This window comes from Dendropsophus ebraccatus, chromosome 6 (assembly GCF_027789765.1).
Source record: "Dendropsophus ebraccatus isolate aDenEbr1 chromosome 6, aDenEbr1.pat, whole genome shotgun sequence".
Classification (NCBI taxonomy): Eukaryota; Metazoa; Chordata; class Amphibia; order Anura; family Hylidae; genus Dendropsophus; species Dendropsophus ebraccatus.
In genome coordinates, this window is record NC_091459.1 from 52,540,160 (window position 1) to 52,548,051 (window position 7,892).

Sequence of the window (7,892 nt, forward strand, 5' to 3'; positions counted from 1 at the left end):
GTTAAATAGGGAGCAATGACCTCTGCCCACTCAGTGGAGGGTAACTTTTCTCGCTCAGCCACACGCTCAAAGACAGTTAAGTAGGCCTCAACATCGTCATCAGCAGTCATCTTTTGCAGCGCACGCTGCACAGTTCTTCTTACAGACAAAGTCTCTGGCGCGGCTGCTGCCACCAGCTGGGGATTAGCACCTGCAGACGCCTCTTGCTTTGCTATCAGGTGCTCAATAAGTCTCTGTTGTTGAGCCATTGCTTGCTGATGTGCAGCCATTGTCTGTTCATGGCGCAGGTTAGCGTCTGTTAGAGCTTGTTGTTGCTGCATATTAGCCTGCTCATGGCGAAGGTTAGCGGCCTCCTGATCCTGTTTAGCGGCTACCTGAGCCTGTTGTTGTGCGGCCAATGCCTGTTGCTGTTGCAGACTCACTTGCATTAACTGCTTCATCATCTCCTCCATGTTGCTTGTCTGTTTTTGGAGTGAAGCAGCAGCCTTCACCCAGGACATACGCAGCTGTAGCCAAGTTGATGCACACCGTTGCCCCTAGCAACCGTTTTGCCCGCTCCGCAGCACCAATTGTAGGGATCTTCCCGGGGGATGGTGTGTTTGGACACAGTTCACAGCAGACTTGGACTTGTAAAACAACAGCTTGGCGTTTATTTTCAGCATAAACAGTCCGTAACAGAAATATAGCAACACTGTGCTTTAAGAACAAAACAAAAAGGTCTTGCCCGTCTGGGCGCTAACTAACAACGCAGGTTACCTCTCTGGCACTTCAGTGGTCAGTTTTGCGGGGTGTGAACAGGCCCCAGCAGCTGCTGTCTTCCCAGCTCTCACCAAACAGCATGCAAGCTGTTCACTCCTGGCTGAGAGAGAGAGACCTGTACACTGAGCACAGCTTTTGCCTTCTCAGGCTGATTGGGATCAGAGCTCACCTGATCCCAAAACCCACACTGGATCGAGGGGGAGGGAATGGCAAGTCCCACTACCAAAACCTACCTGCCATTCCATGTAAGTCCAGGCCCGGCAATAATAAATAATAGCTCAGCAGCATAACACTGCTGAGCACAGATGCCTCCTGGACTCACCATCTCACACTGTGTATCAACCTGGGTGAGATGTACATCCCCTCGAGCACTTTACCAGTGACATGTCCACAATATATATATATACAGTGGGGGGGAGCACATGGGGAGTAGTTCAGAAGTAGTGGTGCTGTAGTGAAATACAAGAGTATTGGTTTTCCTGTTTTTTCAAGCCAAGCCATGCTGGGCTAGTGTAACTCCAATGACACTAAAAGAGATGGTGGAGAACTTTAGTTACGCTGGGCAACTATCTTCTCTTCTCATCCTGATATGTAGACAGGATTCAAGACAGTAGCTAGGTGAGTGCAACTGCAGTTAAAAACTCTGCTTCAAAGTGTTAGGTCTCCTTAGGGGACTCCCTGATGGCTAGCTTTACCCACCAGGTGGGGCCCTCCCATTTAAAGAGATTGAAGGCGCCGATTCCGTAGTGTAAACGGGGCCTTAGTTGCACACAGAGGTCTTAAACTGGCAGTTTCTATTCCACTTGTTAAAAAGTACCTCTGTCAGGTGTTTCTGTATGTATTTTGATGCTGAGAACTGAAGGCTGCACTACCCACTTTAATGCCACAAGGTGTCACTAGAGCCTATATGATGTCTTGTATTTACTATGCACAGCTAAAGGAAAAGGGTTAACGTTAGAGATGAGCGAACCTCGAGCATGCTTGAGTTCATCCAAACCCGTTCGTTCGGCATTTGATTAGCGGTGTAAGAACGGTGACAAAAGAAAAACTGTGTGTGAACCAGGGGTGTTGCTAGGGTAGTAAAACATCCGGGGCACAGGCCCTGTGTGTTACATTTGTTCAGTAAGAAGCCAATGTGTTTTATGTCTGAAGTGTTATTTTTATTGTTACCTCCATCTTTTTCATCACTTTTTATTCAAATTTTTATGTATGAAAACGGACTCTGTAATATTTACCCCAAGACATATATAGGGTATGTAACAGCCTGTCAGGGCCTATAGATATGGCTGGGGGCTGCTCTGTAACCCCTCCACATATAGCCATTGTCTCCTGGTATTAACCCCCCCAGGTAGCCATTGTTTCTTTGTAGTAAGCCCCCCTGGGAAGACCTCCCATGTAGATGCTGTCTCCTAGTAGGACACTTGTAAAGTTCTCAGGGAATGCTGGGAGTTGTAGTTGCTAAGAGGAAAAACTTTTAAAATATGGCAGTAACATAACAAGGGGAAGTGATGGATGTGTAGAGGATCCTGGTGGCTGCAATCTGTGGGTTACAACCATCAGCCCTGAAGATCCAGCAATCAATTCTTCTACAGTGCCTGCAGTTATCAGAGAATGGTTTCTATGTACTACAACTCCCAGCATATCCTGAGGACTGCAGATTGTCAGTTAATCCTGGGAATTGAACTGTTTGCGGCTGTTCTAGTTGGAGGATTCTAGGCAGGTGTATCTAAAAGCTTGTGGGCCCTGGTGCAAAAGACCCCTAAACACACAGGTTGCAAAATTATAACTTTAATTATGAACTGCCAGAGTATGATGAGGGGTGTAGTTCTGAAACCTACAGAGCCACTCAATGCAAAACTACAAGTAGCATCATAAACTGTCTACAGGAAGTAAACAGATGCTGACAGTACACAACCTTATACATCTGAAACCCTTTTTGATACATATACAGTACCTATACAGTATGAACTCCAATGCCAACAATTTTGGATGTGTGCTGAAGGTTGCAGATTAGGAGCTTCTGATAACCTTAGGAGAGACCTGGTCAGACTGTTACTAGGACTCTGTGACCCCTTCTCCATTTCTCTGCCCGGACTCTACTTGTCTGCTGCACCAGGGACACATAACTTATAATAAAGAAATATGACTGATCTAGTAGTTCATGGAAGGACCCTGATATGAGAGCAGGACAGCAGAGCAGCTGCTACAGGTCACTACAGCTCCCTGCACACAGTAAATGCTCAGCAGCAGCAGCTCTGATGAGAGGCAGAGATTACACTGGCCTGCTCAGGAACTTCACTTCATGCTGAGGGTAAGGAGCAGATACCTCGAAAATGCTGAGCTCTGCAGGCAGGGAGGAGTATGATGTAGCAGAATAGAGACAGATGTTGGATGATCTTCTAGTGAGCAAGTCCTACAGGTACTGTGTGGGCCTGGGAGCTTATACCCTCCCCCCTCCCTGCCTTGTACCGGCACACACTGACTCTGACTGGGCCCCAGTAGCAGAGTGTACTCAGAGTCAGTGAGATCACTCACTGCCGACCTGTAGTAGGTGCTGGGGGACAAAACATTCGGGGCAGCAGGCATTTTATGTGGGGCACGAACCCCGGATAAAACTGCCTAGCGACGCCACTGGTGTGAACAACTAATAAAAAACGTCCACTGTTTGCAAAAGACGTCCAAAAATAATGATTATATTCGTTATTTTGAAGTCTGCGATAAAGACGTCCGTTATTAAAAACACTGTGTGCACTGGATGTCTGTCTTTCCATTGACTACAATGCATTGCCATTGCAGTCAGTTAAATCACGGCAATAGCGGACGTTTTGTTTTAATCAAATATCAAAATTGTCCGCCTCCTGTCCTTAATGATTTTTTTTTTAGTTCCCAGCGGACTTCTCCTTTAAGGCAGCATAAACCTAGTAATGCACTGCTACTTTGGGAGGTCTTGAGGGGTCTGTTACACCCAGTTGCACAGGCCTGGGGCTCGTACTATTCAACCTGGCACTCTCTGATCTGGTCGGGCATAAGGCAGTCTTCTATATTGCTACTAACCATGAGTACAGGGAATTCTGAACAAAAGGACTACTCTAAACTAATCCCAGCACATTGCTACATTAGACAAGCCCCCACCTCCCTACCCCCAAGACAGTCCCTATACCTTGTTCTAGATCAAGCTATAGTTTTCCTTAAGGCTGGGTTCACACTGTGTTTTTTAATACAAAAAAACTGAAGCTTTTGTGTGCATCCATTTTGATCCGTTTTTCCATTGACTTTCATTCTAAATAAAAAAAATGATCAAAAAGGATGCACACAAATGCATCAGTTTTTTTTGCAACCTTTCAGCCTTAAGGAAAAATGTAGCTTGACCTAGAACAAGGTATAGGGACCGTCTTTGTTGTGGGGACTGGAGTTGTCTAATGTAGCAATGTGCAGGGATTTGTGTTGAGAGTAGTACTTAGTGTTCAGAAGAGTTACCGTACTCATGGTTAGTAGCAATATAAAAGACCGCCTTATGCCCGACTAGATCAGAGAGTACCATTATTAAAGAAAAAAAAAAAAAAGGATCAAAACGGAACTGTTTTTTTTAACATGCACAAAAACGTAGTGCCCATTAAAAAAAAGGATGTTTTGATCCGTTGTTTTTAATAATGGAAGTAAAAGGAAAAAGGGATCAAAATGGATTCACACAAATCCATTCGTTTTTTGGAAGAAAAAAAAAAAACGGATAGCAAAAACGCATTTTGAACCCAGCCTTACTTAAAGGGGTAGTGCGGCGGTAAAAAATTACTCACAGACTAACACACATTACAAAGTTATACAACTTTGTAATGTATGTTATGTCTGTGAATGGCCCCCTTCCCAGTGTCCCACCACCCCCACCCGTGCACCCGGAAGAGTGGTGCGCTATACTCACCTGTCACGTGCCAACACCCGTCTCCGATCTTCAGCGAGTGACGTCTTCCTCGGGCGGACGGCGAACAGCTCCGACTGTCCCGAATGCCGGCCGCCCTCTGCAGCATCATCCGATGCTCAGCCGCGATTGGCTGAGCATAACTGTGCTCAGCCAATCGCGGCTGAGCAGCTGATGACACGGCCGCGTCTACAGCCGCTCAGCTGCAACTGGCTGAGCATAACTGTGCTCAGCCAATCGCGGCTGAGCACAGTTGTGACGCGGCGGAGGGGGGACAGGCGGCAGCGACTCGGCCGTCCGTCCGAAGATGACGTTTGGCACAAGATGGCGGACGGCCCTCGACACGGATCAGGTAATGTATAATGCACCACACTTCCGGGTACACGGGTGGGGGTGGTGGGACACGGGGAACGGGGCAATTCACAGACATAACATACATTACAAAGTTGTATAACTTTGTAATGTGTGTTATTCTGTGAATAATTTTTTGAGCGCCACACTACCCCTTTAACTATATTTTACTCAAGTCAAGCTGCACCTCTTCTGCTTACTACTTCCCTAAGTCACTACCTCAAGCAGTACTGTTGTCGTGTACAGGAGTTGGGGATTTCCCTAAGGTTGGGCAGAGAATGGACCCTATATTGTATTGATATAGATTTGTTAACCCTTAGGCGATCCTGAACGTACCCGTACGTCCAGGGCCGCCTCCCCGCGTTGAGAGCGGGGCCGTGCTCTGAACCGCCACGGTCCCGGGTGCTGCTCGTAGCCCGGGACCGCGGGTATTAGCAGGCATGGTCCGATCGTCGTACCCGCTAATACAGTAATCGGATGCAGCTGTCAAAGTTAACAGCTGCATCCGATTACTGAATGCAGCCGTTCCCTGGTGTCTAGTGGGGAGTATCGCTCCTCCGGGATGTTGTCGTAATGGCGCTGATCCCGGCTCGGCACTCAATTGCTTCCGGCTGCAGCAGCCGGAAGCAATCAATGTGCCTATCTCATCGATCTGTGCTGCATATCTATGCAGCACAGATCTCAATGAGAGATCAGTGCACTTATACTAGAAGTCCCCAATGGGGAATAACTCTAACCCCAGGGGGGCTTCTAGTATAAGTGTAAAAGTAAAAATAAAAGTCTTGTTATTAGTAAAAAGACCCCTCCCCTAATAAAAGTCAGAATCACCCCCCTTTTCCCATGTTATAAATAAAAATAAATAAATAAATAAACAAACATGTTTGGTATGGCCGTGTGCGTAATCACCCAAACTATTAATTTATCCCATTCCCGATCTTGCACGGTAAATGGCGTAAGCGCCCAAAAATCCCAAAGTGCAAAATTGCGCATTTTTGGTTGCATCAAACCAAGAAAAATTGTAATAAAAAGCGATCAAAAAGTCGCATATGTGCAATCAAGGTACCGATAGAAAGAACACATCATGACGCAAAAAATGACACCTCACACAGCCCCATAGACCAAAGGATAAAAGCGTTATAAGCCTGGGAATGAAGCGACTTTAAGGAACATATTTATGTTAACAATGGTTTGAATTTTTTACGGGCCATCAGATACAATGAAAGTTATACATGTTACATATCGTCGTAATCGTAACAACTTGAGGAACATATATAACAAGTCTGTTTTACCCCAGGGCAAACAGCGTAAAAACGAAAAAACCCCAAATAAAAGAAATGCGTTTTTTTTTTCAATTTCACCACACTTTGAATTTTTTTCTGGTTTCGCAGTGTACTTTATGAAAAAACTCAACCTGTCATTGCAAAGCACAATTAGTGGTGCAAAAAATAAGGGCTTATGTGGGTTTCTAGGTGAAAAAATGCAAGTGCTATGGCCTTTTAAGCACAAGGAGGGAAAAACGACCCTTGAGAAAGTCTCGGGATAGAGACGGAACACGTGGGATTTCCAGACCCCGACATGGACTCCCTCCTATGGTGATATCTGCTCTTATGTTATATTTATGTGCATTTTTTTCCATTTTCCTGAGTTACCCTAGGTTTTGTGTCCATCTCAGATCTAGATTGAGATACAGTTGTGCACAATCATATTCATTGATTATCTTCTTGTATTATTTGCATATCATTTGTATCCATAGGAGGGGGACTACACTTGTACCAGTCGGGGTGCTTTGGCACCGTGGCCATTTTGCCCTGTCCAATGAAGTTTTTTCTGTTTTAAAATGTTTTTAGATGTTTGTCTTGCACTTGTAGCTTTTTGATATACTAATAAAGATATATTGCATTCATTTATGAGAGATATAGTTATTTATCATCTTGGATGTGCCACCCATATTTATATGACATACTTTTCCTCTTTTCTTGATTTGGTTGGCTTTTTTATGTCATTTTGGGTTGAGCATCTTTTACTTACTATCTTTGCATAGAGGAGGGAAAAACGAAAAAGCTAAAATTTAAATTGGCCGGGTCCTCTAAGGGTTAATATATGGGTTGTTCTTTATTGTATCATAGAAAGGAGCTGTGCTACAGGTGGGTCATTATGGCTATTTATCTACACACCACACTCAGGGAGTTACCATAGCAACACCAACTGCCTCCTTAGGCCCCGTTCCCACTGAGCAAAGGTAGCGGAATTCCGCGACGGAATTGTCCGCCACGGAATGCCGTTAGGCTCCCGCTCATAATGGGAGTCTATGGGAGGCGCGCGCTCCTGCTCTGTACACGCTAAAGAAGGAACATGTTGATTCTTCAGCGCGTACAGAGCAGGAGCGCGCGCCTCCCATAGACTCCCATTATGAGCGGAAGGCTAACGGCATTCCGCGGCAGACAATTCCGTCACGGAATTCCGCTACCTTTGCTCAGTGGGAACGGGGCCTTACTGTACTACACTAGCTAGGAGAAAGGTCCAGAAAGAAGGTGGAGCTAGTCTAATGAGCTCCCCTCAAGAGGCCACAGGAAGTTAGTGAGTTAGTGAGTGCAGCTGTGGTAGGAGCATTATCTTCTGATGGGACTACAGCCTGTGAGGAGATTTACTGGAGTCAGCCCTTGTAAAGGCTTCAACTAATGGAGATAGTGTGACAGATCGGCACTCGTTTACAGGTATTATCTTGCCCCCGTCGGCCTGTGTAATACAACCCTTACTCAAGCCATACCCAAGCTCACTGCTGATTGCCCTGTGTAAGAGGGGTGTTACACAGTGTATAGGTGCAGCCATCAACAGATTGTATACCACAGCCTTCAAAAAACTAGTGTGA